We start from the raw sequence: 16631 nt of genomic DNA, 5'->3' as shown, positions 1-16631 counted from the left end.
GCCTCACCCTTGTATACAAGTGATTTATCGGTGCCTGAAAGCCGTCCAAGAGCGGTAACTAGCTTATCCTCTTGCGACAACCACTAGGCTATTTGTTTCTAGTGGCGCTGTGCCCCCCCGATCGGAGCCCACAGACTTTTTCCCTGCCCTTTCTCTCCAAACAACAGCTCAGTTGACTGTAGTCCGTACGACCAGCCTATCTACTCGCTATCGAGTTCACCTCAAGGTGAAACACAGTTTGCCTATGCTTGCTTGCCACTACACACCTCTGATCAATTAGCCTATAATTGTATGTATGCACTCCTGACCGCCACCTGCTCCAGAGAGCCGTAGCGCATCGGGTGATGCACGCACCTCGCGCTGGCCCGTCTAACCATGAGAAAAGCGGTCCTAAACAACGAGTGCTTTTAGACCGTCCCGTTTGAAGGACGGCGGTGCCGTGAGTTAAAACCTATAGGCAATAAGCTGTGACTTTCTCCCTCTCAGCCTGCACTGCTCCAGCCCCACACACACGCAGTGAGGTTTCTTTTACACACACACACGCAAGGCTGCAGCTGGAGCCGTGTTTTTACAGAGAGGTGATAGCAGCAAATATCTTTGGCTGCTTATTTTCAACTGCTGTGCTTAGCCACTAAGACCCCCAAAATCCGGCGATTTGTCCAATACAAATCTTTTACATTGCTTTCAATTCACACAGAAGCTCCACTTCACTGATGCTCTTTCTTTAAGGTATCTCTAAACATGAGCTGTGTATGCCTGTATGGCACTTCCGTCCCGAGCAGCATACACAGAGGAAATAAGCCAGGACTGAGTCCCCAGACACTGATTCCCTGGGTTTATCATCCCCAAATGTTAATTAACCAAAAGGAAACGCAGCCGATCAGTTTCACAGGTAATTTTAGGATACCGTCAATCACAGATTCTGATAAGGCAATGTCCAAAGTAGATTTGAAAATCACACTTACCACAATCTGAAGATCTGTTGGCATCCTGCCGACAACGCCAATTTGTAGAGGAAACTTCTGTGTAGCTATGCAGTGGGAGTCACCGACTCAGGAAGGAGACACGGGAAGAGCAGTAGCTTTGATGTCAAACACATGATGGTTTATTTGGAGTTAACGGCCGGAGGATTCACATCACAAGTCCAAGAGTCAGAGGTTCTGACTTCACGGTAGAGTTGCCACGTCAATTCTGGAGAGCCTCTCTCTTGCCAGCCCATCTAACTGGTTTCGCAGAGAGTAAACAACATATTTGAGGAGATAGCCTAAACAGTGTGGGAACACAGAGCTACTTGCCTCGGACACTTATGACCTCGAAGATTTTACCTTGGAGTCCACAAATACAGAGAAGGAAGTGTCCCAGTGTACCCACAACACAGACCATCTGTATCCCAGTATTGACCGGTCACAGAATGGGAACAATAACATTATTGGCTAAGCCGCCTGTGTCCTTAAAGAAGGTAAACAGACATCGAGGTTTGTCCTGTATGTTACTAATTGGCGTCTTATGATAATTATTTCCACAACACAACCAAGATGGTTCCAAATGTTTAGCCTTAAATATCGAAGTAGCAACAGGTCAACAGGTCATGGTGGTGGGTTGTGTTACAGACCCCCCTCAGCTGTCAAGGAAATATTTTATCTCAACTTGACTACAAGGAAATAGTGCTACTTGGTGATTTTAATTGGGACTGGTTAACTACAGTATCAGAGGATTTAAAAAACCTTTGAAAAGTTAGCACTGAGCTTCAATCTGCAATGTTCAAAACAACAGATAAAGCCAGATATCTAGGTGTAGTCATGGACTCTGACCTGAGTTTCAACAGTCACATTAAAACAGTTACTAAATCAGCCCACTATCACCTAAAGAATATATCTAGGATTAAAAGACTAATGTCACAGCAGGATTTGGAAAAACTTGTCCATGCTTTTATCTTCAGTAGACTGGACTACTGTAATGGTGTCTTTACAGGTCTCACTAAAAAATGAGAACGTTGCAGTTAATTCAGAACGCTGCTGCTCAAGTCCTCACTAACACTAAGAAAGTGGAACACATCACTCCTGTTCTGAAGTCTTTACACTGGCTTCCTGTGTGTCAAAGAATATATTTAAAAATATTGTTGCTGGTTTATAAAGCTTTGAATAGTTTAGGCCCAAAATACATTTCTGACCTACTGCTAAATTATGAACCATCCAGATCTCTCAGGTCTTCAGGGACTGGTCAGCTTTCTGTCCCCAGAGTCAGAACTAAACATGGTTTGTTTGTAGCCTTTATTTAACCAGGTGAAAGACCCTTGAGATCAAAATATCTCTTTTTCATGGGTGACCCGCTGGTAAAGCAGCATTTAATTATTATGCTCCAAATATCTGGAACAAACTCCCAGAAACCTGCCGGTCCGCTGCAACTCTGACTACTTTTAAATCCAGGCTAAAGACTTTTCTTTTTGCCGCTGCTTTTAATTGAACTATTCACATCTTAAACGCACTGTAACTTTTATCCATGTATTTTTTATTTTAATGTTTATTTTATTATCTTTTTTTTAATGACTGATTTTAAATGCCATTTTCTTAATGTCTTTCATTTTTTGTAAAGCACTTTGAATTGCCTTGTGTTGAAAGGTGCTATATAAATAAACTTGCCTTGCCTTGTATCTCATTGAATGTTACTCAGATTGTTGACAGTCCAACTCGCCCTAACATTAAGTTCCCAAATAAATCCTCCTTAATTGATCTCATCTGAACTAATGTTCCCCATAAATACTCATCTGTGGGAGTATTTGCTAATGATTTGAGTGATCACTGTGTTGTAGCCACAATTATTATTAAGAGAGACACAACATTTTTTTTATGGAGCAGGGTTTTGTACATGATCGATCTGTGTGATGATGTTGAAACTGCATGGTCTTATTTTTATCTTGGTTTTATGGAAATTATAGATAGACATGCACCGCTGCATACATTTAGAGTGAAGGGACGAGACAATCCTTGGTTTTCTGCTGAATTATCTAGTCTCCTACATGAGAGAAACAAGGCCTGGGCAAAGGTTAGGAAATCAGACTCAGAGGTAGAATGGCTACGCTTTAGGCAGCTAAGAAATAGCTTCACATCACAAATAAAAAGTGCTAAGTCTAAGTATTATCTGTCAGTTACCACAAAAAACCTGAATCATTCCAATTTTTTTTTGGAAAGCCATAGATTCGATATCCACAGCTGAAATCCGTAATAAGCTATCTCCTTGCCTTACCACAGCATCTGGCACTATATCGGACAGGGCCACCATGTTAAATTGTTTTAATGAGCATTTTGTGCCCTGTGGCTCTGCTTCTGTGAACACCACAGTCCGTGACTCTGAACAATGGTGTCTGGAAAACCCTTTCAGTTTTACTCCTTTTACTATTGATGTTGTTCTTGAAGCCTTAACCAAGTTAGATCCTAAGAAAACGTAGAACCTTTTTTAAAGATAGCTGCAGATTGTATTGCTCCACCACTCTTTTTAACCTCTCCCTCAGCACAAATACAATTCCAAAAATATGGAAGTCAGCTTATGTCCTGCCCAGAGGTTGCGCTAGACTTTTTCGCTGCCCGTCATTTTGACGGACAGGATCGTAAAACTTCTGTCAAAATCCAGAATTACCCCGTCGGCCTTTACAGAATTGTCAACGGGGGGGGGACAGTTCACATGCGCCGTGTTATGCATGGCTGCTGCACCTCGCGGGAGCGTGCACAGCGTAAAGCCAAAACTCACGGACATTTCAATGATTTGTACGGCACAGTTAGGTTTGGAAACGGTATGATTTTCCTTTTTGGAGGGCATGCATAACACGGCATAACACCGGAGCCTCGCTGCGGGGAAACTTTGGCGCTGTTCCGAGTTTGTTCTAATCTGTCAAAATGACGGACTGCTTTCAGATTTGTCCATCATTGTTAAAAAAAAATCCGTCATAGACGGAAAATATTCGGTTAACGCGACCTCTGGTCCTGCCTTTACTAAAAGGAGGGGAGGCCACCTTAATAATTATAGGCCCATCTCTAAATTGTCAGTTCTGACGAAGGTTCTTGAAAGCCTAGTGAGTGAACAGGTAAAGGAGTTTTTATGTACAAATGACATCCTGTCTAAACATCAGTCAGGCTTCAGAAAGCAACATAGCACCATCACTGCGACAATGAAAGTGGTGAATGATATTGCGAGTATTTTAGATAATAAGCAGAGTTGTGCAGCTCTATTTGTTAACCTTTCCAAAGCGTTTGATACCGCCGATCATCGCGTCTTGAAGCAGAGGCCAGGTCAGTATTGGCCAGCCATGCAGTGGGGTGGTTTGTGAACTACCTCTCTGAAAGGTCCCAATGTGTTCAGTTTGATGGGCTGTCTTCTGAGTGGTTAAACATTACTAATGGTGTACCACAAGGTTCTGTTTTAGGTCCTCTATTATTCTCCATCTATATCAACAGTTTAGGTGAAAATGTCGATGGAGCAACCTTACATTTGTATGCGGACGATACCGTGATGTACTGTGCAGGTCCCTCCATTAAGGAGGCTGTTGTTGAATTGCAAGCTGTTTTTAACATTATTCAGACTCAGCTCTTTGAACTAAAGCTTCTTTTAAATGTTGATAAAACCAAGGTAATGCTCTTTTCAAAAGCTAAAAAGACACCAGAGCCTGTTTTAGATATTGTAACTATGCAAGGAATAAAACTTGAAGTGGTTGCCTGTTACAAATACCTTAGTATCTGGCTTGATTGTCTCACTTTTAAACTGCATGTCAATAACCTGCTTAAAAAACTGAGGGTTAGGCTAGGTTTATTTTACAGGAACAAGTCCTGTTTCTTGCTTGAGGCCAGGAAAAGGCTAGTCACTGTGACCTTTTTAACTGTGCTTGACTATGGTGATTTGATTTATATGAATTATTGCCAATTACCTGATCAAGTTAGATGCTGCATATCACAGTGCACTGACATTTGTGACAAACTGTAAAGTATTAACCCATCACTGTACCCTGTATGCAAGGGCAGGTTTGCCTTCACTAACTGTACGGAGGCTCAGTCACTGGTACATTTGTATATACAAAGCCATGTTAGGGAAACTTCCATCCTACATCTGCTCCCTGATATCACGGCGAATTGTAAGTGGCTACTGCCTGAGATCGCATGCTGTGGTTTTATTAAATGTGCCAACTGCTAGGACTGTCTTAGGGAAGATAGCATTTAGATGTGCAGCTCCTGTCTTTTAAATGGAAACTGAGCAATCTGGTGCCACTAAATGTTTTTAAAGCTCAGTTGGATGCTAAACAATCGGATGCTGTTGGTACCTGTTCATGTGGATAGTTATTGTAAATTGTAATCCCTATAATGATGTTGTATGATGTCCTTTTTGTTATTCTGTTTTATGTTTTTATGTTTCATGTGGAACCTACTTGAGCAGGTCTCCCTTGAAAAAGAGATCAATGATCTCAAGGGATTCACCTGGATAAATAAAGGTTTGAAATGAAATGAAAATTGGTTATGGTAGTCATCTTCACCTTTCAGAGAAAGTAGACTAGAGTAAAGCCATCAGTGATAAAGAGTTTATTTAAATTCTGTATAAAAGTCAATTAAAACTTCATGGCAATGGCCTTTAACTTAACCCTCAGTCTAAGGGTATTTTCTCGATGTTTAGATGTTTTCTTAAATCACCTTTTAAATGTATTTCTTCTAACATGGCACCCCATGTGTTACATATCAAAATGTTCAGGTCAATCTCTGGTATTGCTATATATGCATATTACTCACCTTAGAGCACTGTTTGATGAGATAAGTAGCTCAAAAGCTTCAAATGTGACATCCGATTTTCGGAAAATCTTCAAAACTCTTGTGAAAACACACATTTACTCATGTGATCGAATTGTTTTGGTGTTTTAGATTTGGTTACCAAAGTCTCAGGATCACAAAAGCAGTGAAATATTTGAATTATACTGTATATAAATGTGTTATTCATGTCTAAAATGAAAAAAATTTAATTCGAATTTTGAGTAAAATAGGTGTTTATCACTCTACTTTCACCACAGCAGGGACTGAGATACATTAGGACTGAATAATGACTTCATATTACATACCAAGGTTCATGTGATGTGTACAAATACAAATTGAGCATTCAACCTTTTTTTTCAACCAACAATGTATTATAAATATGTTTTTTTCAACCAACTATTTATATAAATATAAGAAACTGGAAAATCTCACTCTTTACAATATTGAACATCAGAACTTTCAACCAACTATTCATTATAAATGTCAAGACAGTGTCAAGGTCTTTGTCTGTCTTCCAAGACAGTGCTGTGAAGATGGGGGTGATGGTGCATGGGCTGCTGTGTAGGTGGGGGGTACAAGTGCTATACGAGACCTCCACGAGACCTCCTTGCTGGCTGGGTTGATGGTGATGGCTGTGGTGGAGCCTTTGTGCTGAGGTGTATCTTGACCTGGTGGCAGCCACAGATGGAGGCAGCTGTGGTGATGCTGGTCTGCTGGTCCTTGGTGGTGATGGCTCTGGTGAAGGCCCTTGAGCCACAGTAGATCTTGACCTGGGGGCAGGCACAGATGGATGTTCTGGCTGCTGGATAAACGCCGCCTGTGGGCCACTAGGCCCAGGCAGCTGTGAAACATCTCCAGGGTTGGGAGGGTTACTTTGTAAATTTAAATCAGTTACTGATTACTGATTACATGGCTCTGAAAGTAATCCGAATACAGTTACAGTTGCGTAATCAGATTACTTTTAGATTACTTTTGGATTACTTTCTTTTTCCATCACAGATGGGTATGTTTTGGTGAACAGGAGACACAAAAAGCAAAAGGAAACTGAACGTGTTTTACTGTTTTAATGGCTTATCAAGAGCACAACTGAAACATAACATCTGAAACGATGTAACAACATAATACACTTTTTGGGGATGCAGCTTGGGATGTGAGGAGTGAGGGACACGGCTTAGAACGGGCGTGTCGCCTTCTGTCCTGCCAGTGTTGGCAGGACATGAATTAAAATGTCGAACTCGGACTTCATTTTAAGGACATTTCGGCCAGGGGTTTAGAGCTATATTTGTTTAAGCACCGGATTGGCAAAACAGGAGAGGAGAGTGTGTGCACCAATCTGCCTTGATCTATGTATTCATGTCCGTGACACTCACAGTATCTGCTGCCCACAGCTGTTTAAATAAGGAAAACCTCCTTCACTTCATGAAATCTCTGCAGCACCAGGAGGCAGCGGGAGGGTTAACTCAGCCTCTGAGAAGACGAGCGCGCCGTGCCTTTCACGCACCGCCTTCACTGTGTTTACCTTCAGAAATAATCATTAGTAAGGCTAAAGAGCGACCGCAGGCTGATGTGTTTTAACCACACACACGCGATTTAAACGCAGACTTTTGTTCCTCCATGTTTCGTTGTTATTGTTTCACTGAGCGAGCGGACCCGCGATTTTTTTTCAAATGCTTTTTTGGTCCATCTGCGGCGGTAATAGGTTTTGTGGGCTTTGATGATTCGGCTGTACCTTTTAGTAATGAATATTAAATGTTGAGAGTAAATCTTTCCACCAATAATTCCAATAAGTAATCCAAAATGTATTCACCTCAGGTTTACGAAAGTAACTGTAATCAGATTACTCGTTTTTCAAATGTAACGCGAGCTGAATACAGTTACTTGATTTTTGTATTCTGATTACGTAACGCCGTTACATGTATTCCGTTACAACCCAACCCTGAACATCTCTGTAAAACAAATTAAAATGTAGGACAATAATTACAACTAATTTCATTGAAATAAAGTTCAAGTAAAATGTTGTTACTGTAAATGTCTCCGTTGTGGGACGAATAAATGATTAATTTAATCATCTACACATGTAATCTCACTTTTACACACCAAAATAACGTTAACACAGAGTAAACGTTTGCTAATGGAGAGTCTATTTTGTCCCAATAAAAAGTTCATGACTATCGATAAAAAATATATATCAATAAACCTATTGTTCATTTTCGCGGTATTCCCCACACATTGCCAGTACACCATTACTGTAATATTTACACTTACCCATGTCCAAATGGATCCTTGTTGTTGTCTTTGTATTCTTCTTCTTCATAAGAGTCAAAGACTTCAGGTTCTGAGGCTCTATCTTCACTGCTGCTAGCGAAAAAAATCTCTAGCGAAGTCGGCAACTGTAACATTTTTTTTAGCCATTTTCTCTGTCTCTCTCTCTCTCTCTCACAGAAGTAAACTGATGGGAGACACGTGGTTTATGTTTTTTTTACTTGGTGGGTAGGTCCTTAGTGATTTCTCGATGTCCATTGGTCATTTCAGACCGTGATGGCTGCCGGCCGAGATTTCCTTGACGGACACACCAATCCACCAATCCCACACAGTGTAAAGTCAAGCTGCTTTGAGCGGCCATATTGGCTGCTGTGCCCTGGTTACAGTCTCACAGGAGATACCGCTGGAAAGCTACTCTTCCAGCGATTCCGCGGATATCTGAATCATATTTCTACTCCTTATAATCGAAAATATATGATTAATTACGTGAAATGATGCGCACCTGGACGCGCCGGCACGTCCAGGTGCGCATAATTAACCCTAGAGGGTTAAAGGGGACCTATTATGCTATATTTGAAAAATATATTGTAGGGCCATACCTATACAAAACATGTCTGAAGTTGTTTTGCTTAAAATACCAAACAGATCACCCATTGTAGCCATGCCTCATACCCCTCTATTCCAGCCCTGTTCCAAAAAGGCTCATTCTGTGACCGTAGCTTTAAATGGAACAGCTGCTGCTAGCCACGACCCTTTGTAGCGTCACGCAGCTTTCCCCTGCTAAGAGTTTTCTTTCTTTTTTTGTAAAAGTGAGGCGTAATATCCTTAAACTCGCGCCCAAACCGTCGAAATTACGATGTCAATTTCGCCGTGAAACTCCGCAAACGAGTCACGAGAATGGTGAGGTCTGTAACCACTGCAAGAGGATTATTTCTGGGAAAGGTGTCAACACATCCAACCTCCAACCAATGCTGTCTCGAATGGCAACCAAGTGCCTTTGTGTTCAGGGAAGCAGCGTGCCAATCGAGAGTGTTCAGCAGATGATATCCTACGCTGTGAAAGGGCCCGTTTAGATCCAGAGAGAGCAGATATGCTCATCTTCTTGAAGATGAATGCACAAAACTGAACTGTGATGGGATTTGTTTTCTTTCATCAGGCAAATGTTGATTTTAATGATGCTATTTGTTTTATGTGCAATGCCTGTAGCGGAAACTTCTGTGTAGCTATGTAGTGGGAGTCACCGACTCAGGAAGGAGACACGGGAAGAGCAGTAGCTTTGATGTCAAACACATGATGGTTTATTTGGAGTTAACGGCCGGAGGATTCACATCACAAGTCCAAGAGTCAGAGGTTCTGACTTCACGGTAGAGTTGCCACGTCAATTCTGGAGAGCCTCTCTCTTGCCAGCCCATCTAACTGGTTTCGCAGAGAGTAAACAACATATTTGAGGAGATAGCCTAAACAGTGTGGGAACACAGAGCTACTTGCCTCGGACACTTATGACCTCGAAGATTTTACCTTGGAGTCCACAAATACAGAGAAGGAAGTGTCCCAGTGTACCCACAACACAGACCATCTGTATCCCAGTATTGACCAGTCACAGAATGGGAACAATAACATTATTGGCTAAGCCGCCTGTGTCCTTAAAGAAGGTAAACAGACATCAAGGTTTGTCCTGTATGTTACTAATTGGCGTCTTATGATAATTATTTCCACAACAGTCCTCTCTTTTTATCATTTATGATAACCTAAAAACATTAGTCTAATAATAATTTGGTCAATAATTAACTCAATAGGCGTCTCCAGATTCGAGTGTGGTCTCACCTTACATTAATTACATCACAAAGTAGAATAAGATTGAAACATTCAATCACAATGATTGATACAGCCAATCATAATAGGAAAAATCATCTCTCATCAGTGTTTGATCATCTTTTGTCAAAAGCATAATAATGAACACACATAAAACACAGGTGCACAATGGCTAAATATTTGTTTTATACTAATATCTTTTAGCATTTACCATTAGTTAATTTCATTCATCAAACTATAAAATCAAAACCAGCTTGCCGCTTTAAAGATTTACTTCAAGGCAATCACTAGTCAAAAGCATTTTAAAACTCAGGATCGTAAGAGATCCAGCTAAAAATGTACAGTTAGAGTATAGAATTCACAATGGTGATTTGATCAATCTGTAATCTGCAAAAGTGCAGTGCCCTCAATTTTAGGATTACTTTTACCGTTTACTCAAATACGCTTTAGTCAAGAGTAAGGCACTTAGTGAAATCAATACATTCATTTTAGTCAAGTACATTGTTCAAAATCTGAAAAGGAAAAGTTAGGCAAATATTCAAAGACTTTTGTAAAAACCTGGAAAGGAAGGATTAAACATTTTTAAACCTTGAATTATTACATTTGTAAATGCTACCACTGATCTGTACCAAATTAAGTCTATCAAGTATTCCTATTAGCCATACTTACCTGAGCTACTTATGGTACTTGGAAAGGATTCTTCTGTGTTTATCTAATGTTGAGAATATCTATTTCTTTAAATTATACTTCTCTAATTTGAGGATCAAATATGCTACATAATTGTTATATGAAATATTATAAATATTTGTTTTGGGCCAAAACTGAAATTAATCCAGTACTTGAAACATCATTGTAGGTCTTTCTATGCATGGATAATACATTAAAGAGTAGTGTTGTTAAGCCTGATTGCTGGATTCAAATCCACTAGAGTGCATGTACCTATCCAGAGGGGAGCCAGAACTTGATAGAGCTTGTCGCCGCACAACCAAACGTAATCTTGTGGCGAGCTAAACCCCACATCACTGGGCCAGGCCAGTTGTATTGCTCACGGTTGCGTTGTCGTTTTCCCAGGCGAGCCGTCATCACGAGGTGGGAATGCTCCATGGGGTGTGTGTGTGTATTCCTTCGGTCGATGTTGTGACACGGACAGTCAGACTCCGCACACCGGTAACACAAACGAGGAACCAGAGGGCATATGGAACCGCTCAGCTGGCACTCGCTCGTGATACCTTGTGTGTAGTGTGTTTTAGTGTATGTAGTGCAAGTGTGGTGCAAGTTGGTGATTAGGACACATCACTTGTTGTCATCTACTTCTGTTGGTGATTAGGACACATCACTTGTTGTCATCTACTTCTGTTGGTGATTAGGACACATCACTTGTTGTCATCTACTTTTGTTGGTGACTAGGACACATCACTTGTTGTCATCTACTTTTGTTGGTGACTAGGACCTTGCAGTGGCTGGCGTGGACCCACGTAGCTCTCTCTCTGACCCTTGGCCTTCAGAGCTGTCCTACTGTAGTTATTGGGTTAACACTTGATAGGGATGTTTTCCTGAGTGCAGACAACTCAAGGTAATGGATTAGCACATTATCATTTAAATACAAAAATAGGATCGGCCCCTCAGAATTATTTGGGAGCCTTCCTGAGACATGCACATGCATAAATGTAAGGTTTGTGTTAGTCATTTAACATGCAAGAATCATAAACTCATCAGTCCAAAGTAGAGAAATGTTATTGTAATTTAAAGGTGAGCTAGTCCCTGTGGATATAACCCTTTCTCAATGATTCTAAATGTTATATTAATTCACCATTTACCGTTTGATAACATATTAGTTTATCAGAAATATTTTCCTCTTCCATAAAACAGGTTTGAGAAATAAATGTTCCAATATAAAATCAATTACTCAATATAATTGACTCTTCCCTCCCTTTTCTTACATATGTCTCATATGAAATAATAACTTAGGAGTCTATTTAAGCATGGTGTAATCTATTACTCGAGAAGACTCAGTATCACCTGTGTGCAGCTTACAAAAAAACAAACAATTGTGAGAAACATATATTATGCAGGAACTGTATACCTTTGTTAAAAAACAACAAAGCATATCTGATTTGGGAGGAAAAGCTTCATCCCCCTTAACATCTGAGTCACTACTGAAGGCATAGCATGAATGATAGTGGGTGTCTGAGGGTGTTTTTACTGAGAAATGTCAAACACATTCAAAACCTTACATTTGAAAACAGGTTTGCATTCCTTCTCTTAAAATGACGTTATCATTGGAAACAATAAAAGCTAATTGTTTTGATGTAGAATCTATCAATTGAATTGTTAGAGCAGAACAGAATGGTCGTATTGTAGCCTGAGTACCGTGCAGCCTTCAGTTTCACCAGGTGGAAACATTGTCCATATAATGTGAATACATGTAGAACTAGACATTCAGAGGCCCCTGACATTTAGGCCTATTTTAAAAAATAGTAGGGGCTTTTAACAGCTTGCCAACCTACAGGCATCCTCTGCATAGCAGTATGAATAGCCTTAAAAAAAACAACCCACTCTGCGGTAACGAGAGTCATATTTCTGAACCAAATGCCCTAAGTTAAGCCGTTAGTCCCATCTGACTGACCCAAGGGTTGGTGCTGGTGTGACCGGGAAGCTTCTAGGTGTTCAAAGCAGATGTCAAGCTTTCAGTTCATGGCTTGGTGGGGGGAGTGGCCCACGTGAGACAGTATTGTTCAGTCTGAGGAGCGGCATTGTCTCTGGAAGCAGGTAATGGTGTCCATTCTCAGACCAGACCATTAATGTCATTTCATGTAGAGCAGCCATAGCATCTCTGTGACTGCACTCAGAACTGTGTCAGAACTGGGTGATTCTTAGTGAAGCCGTCCAAGGCCATAGACAGAATGGAACCACGTACCAACAAAAGGGACACAAGGTCATCAATGTCTCTCTTTACCATTGGCCTAATTGCACAACAAATTAGTGGGAAAAATGTGGAGCACTAATCCATCATCATGTGAAATGTTGAGTTAATCTAAATAATTACTTATGGGTTGAAATCAAATTAACATTAAAACTAAAGTCAGTCAAAATTGGACTTTGCACGGGTCAGAATCTAAGCAATACACCATTTCCCCAGCTCTGTAATGAAAAGGATAAGAAGATTAGGTACATTACAGGAGTGTTCCACACCCAAACATGCACACTTATCTTATTCTAGTAGAGATTAGAGGACAAGGTCTAATGTTGTGAACAAAATGATCAAGTCAAAGTTATTTTGTTTATTGTTATGTACCTAATTTAATTTAATAATTAATCTTGAATTACTAATAACTTTAAAGAAGGCAACAATTTACAATTTGGATAAAGTGATTACTCATCCAAAGTGTGTGTGTGTGTGTGCTTGTCTGCCCAAGGTTTCAAACATTTGGGACAGCACAGCAGTGAGAATGTTATGAGAACCAATCTGTTGTTTACACTAAACTCGAAGGAAGCTAGACTGGAACATTTTAAATAAATCAAAACACTTGCACATTAATTAAATACATTTCACATTTAGCTCGAGCTGGGTTCAATACTTTTCTTTATGGTATTTAAAATTGGACTCAAGTAGAACCCCTGGATTTGGCTTGCAACACAAAGTGATACTGATCTCTGTAGGACTTGGAAGTGTCATGATTCAAAGTGCCTGTGAAAGAGAGGCCCTTGGAAAACAACACCTATTTTGTAACTGTAATTACTTATTTTAAAGAAATTGCAACATTATACTTTTAAAGAATTGCTCAATTAATTTAACACATTTATTATGCACACAATAAAAACTTCAACAAATATATTGATCCTGGCTTAACCAGCAACCTTTACTCTGTTGTTCATAAGCTCGCTTTCAGAAAACGTGTCTGTAGTTTAACAACTATTTTAATTTTAATGTTAAACTATTTTTAAAACTGTAATTGAACTTCAACTTATATTAATTACCTGATTCCAGTGGCCAGTTGGAACAGAATAATTAACACAGTTTCCATTTTGCTGCAACAGCGCAAAAGGTTTCAACAACAATTAGTATTATGTCTGAGTCTAGTTCTGCTTTGTTTCGGAATGTGTTCAATACATTACGTTTTTATTCATTATTACTATACAATACATAGATTAAGAATAAATGAAACAAATAATACAACATTGACCTAAAACCAGATTTTGCAACTCTGATCTCCTCAGGCAAGTCTCTGAGGGTCTCGGGGCGCAGGACGGGCATAGGGTTTATACAAGGTCACAAAGATATCTTAACATACCAGCAATACCATCTAAGAATGGATTCTTAAAGCAATATAATCTTATGTTCTTCTTACACCTAGCGCTCACCCTGAACAGTGGGCTTCTTGTTTACATTTTCCCCTGCACTCAGAGGCAGGACATAAAAACACTTTTTATTTTTCTCAGGTCATTTACTTTTGGTGAGATAACTAAAGTTTAGTTCATTTTACCCTGTCTATGGACTGATTCATTATTGTTACAAAACATACACAAGACGGCGGGACAAACCAATATAGACCCCATACAAACAATCAGACAAACAAAACATGAACTCCTAATAAACACCAGCGCGACAGCAAAGCTCTTCAGCTCAATTTAGTCCGGATTTTAGAGATCTTAGAGGGGGTGGGGAATTCTCTCCAGTGCGGCGTCTTCTCACGCCTCACCCTTGCATACAAGTGATTTATCGGTGCCTGAAAGCCGTCCAAGAGCGGTAACTAGCTTATCCTCTTGCGACAACCACTAGGCTATTTGTTTCTAGTGGCGCTGTGCCCCCCCGATCGGAGCCCACAGACTTTTCCCTTTCTCTCCAAACAACAGCTCAGTTGACTGTAGTCCGTACGACCAGCCTATATACACTTGCTATCGAGTTCACCTCAAGGTGAAACACAGTTTGCCTATGCTTGCTTGCCACTACACACCTCTGATCAATTAGCCTATCATTTTATGTATGCACTCCTGACCGCCACCTGCTCCAGAGAGCCGTAGCACATCGGGTGATGCACGCACTTCGCGCTGGCCCGTCTAACCATGAGAAAAGCGGTCCTAAACAACGAGTGCTTTTAGACCGTCCCGTTTGAAGGACGGCGGTGCCGTGAGTTAAAGCCTATAGGCAATAAGCTGTGACTTTCTCCCTCTCAGCCTGCACTGCTCCAGCCCCACACACACGCAGTGAGGTTTCTTTTACACACACACACACGCAAGGCTGCAGCTGGAGCCGTGTTTTTACAGAGAGGTGATAGCAGCAAATATCTTTGGCTGCTTATTTTCAACTGCTGTGTTTAGCCACTAAGACCCTCAAAATCCGGCGATTTGTTCAATACAAATCTTTTACATTGCTTTCAATTCACACAGAAGCTCCACTTCACTGATGCCCTTTCTTTAAGGTATCTCTAAACATGAGCTGTGTATGCCTGTATGGCACTTCCGTCCCGAGCAGCATACACAGAGGAAATAAGCCAGGACTGAGTCCCCAGACACTGATTCCCTGGGTTTATTATCCCCAAATGTTCATTAACCAAAAGGAAACGCAGCCGATCAGTTTCACAGGTAATTTTAGGATACCGTCAATCACAGATTCTGATAAGGCAATGTCCAAAGTAGATTTGAAAATCACACTTACCACAATCTGAAGATCTGTTGGCATCCTGCCGACAACGCCAATCTGTAGCGGAAACTTCTGTGTAGCTATGTAGTGGGAGTCACCGACTCAGGAAGGAGACACGGGAAGAGCAGTAGCTTTGATGTCAAACACATGATGGTTTATTTGGAGTTAACGGCCGGAGGATTCACATCACAAGTCCAAGAGTCAGAGGTTCTGACTTCACGGTAGAGTTGCCACGTCAATTCTGGAGAGCCTCTCTCTTGCCAGCCCATCTAACTGGTTTCGCAGAGAGTAAACAACATATTTGAGGAGATAGCCTAAACAGTGTGGGAACACAGAGCTACTTGCCTCGGACACTTATGACCTCGAAGATTTTACCTTGGAGTCCACAAATACAGAGAAGGAAGTGTCCCAGTGTACCCACAACACAGACCATCTGTATCCCAGTATTGACCGGTCACAGAATGGGAACAATAACATTATTGGCTAAGCCGCCTGTGTCCTTAAAGAAGGTAAACAGACATCAAGGTTTGTCCTGTATGTTACTAATTGGCGTCTTATGATAATTATTTCCACAACAATGCCGAGATCTCATGATCCTTTATGTGTTCTCTGGTCAGTCGAATCTCAGGTTGAATATTGATTATACTGGTGCTATTTTCTTTTTGCATTGACAATATGTACTATTCACGCCTGATGGTTGTTATAAATGATATTGCAGAATCTGTTTTCTTCATAGATAACCTGTTTTTCATTGTTTGTTCAGTACTAAAAAGGTCCAAGTCCCACAATTGAATGTAATATTATTTGACATGTTAACTACATCATAAAGCGCTTCATGGGAGTAATTGCGGGATGATTCAATTGTTCCCTTATGCAACATGAAAGTATCACGATATGTATCGGTTGAGTATCGGTATCGTTCAGTGGTATCGGTATCGTAAAAAAGGAAACAATATGCAACCCTACTTGACATGTTCTTTCTTAAAGGGGACCTATCATGCAAAATGCACTTTTGTACGTCTTTTATACATGAATATGTGTCCCCGGTGTGTCAGGGAACTCACCAAGTGTCAGAAAACACAACCCTTTCTCTTTTCCTCCATACCCAAATCTCTAAAAACGGGGCTGCAACG

This window comes from Gymnodraco acuticeps, unplaced genomic scaffold (genome assembly GCF_902827175.1).
Source record: "Gymnodraco acuticeps unplaced genomic scaffold, fGymAcu1.1, whole genome shotgun sequence".
NCBI lineage: Eukaryota > Metazoa > Chordata > Actinopteri > Perciformes > Bathydraconidae > Gymnodraco > Gymnodraco acuticeps.
Note: the sequence above shows the minus strand (reverse complement) of the source record.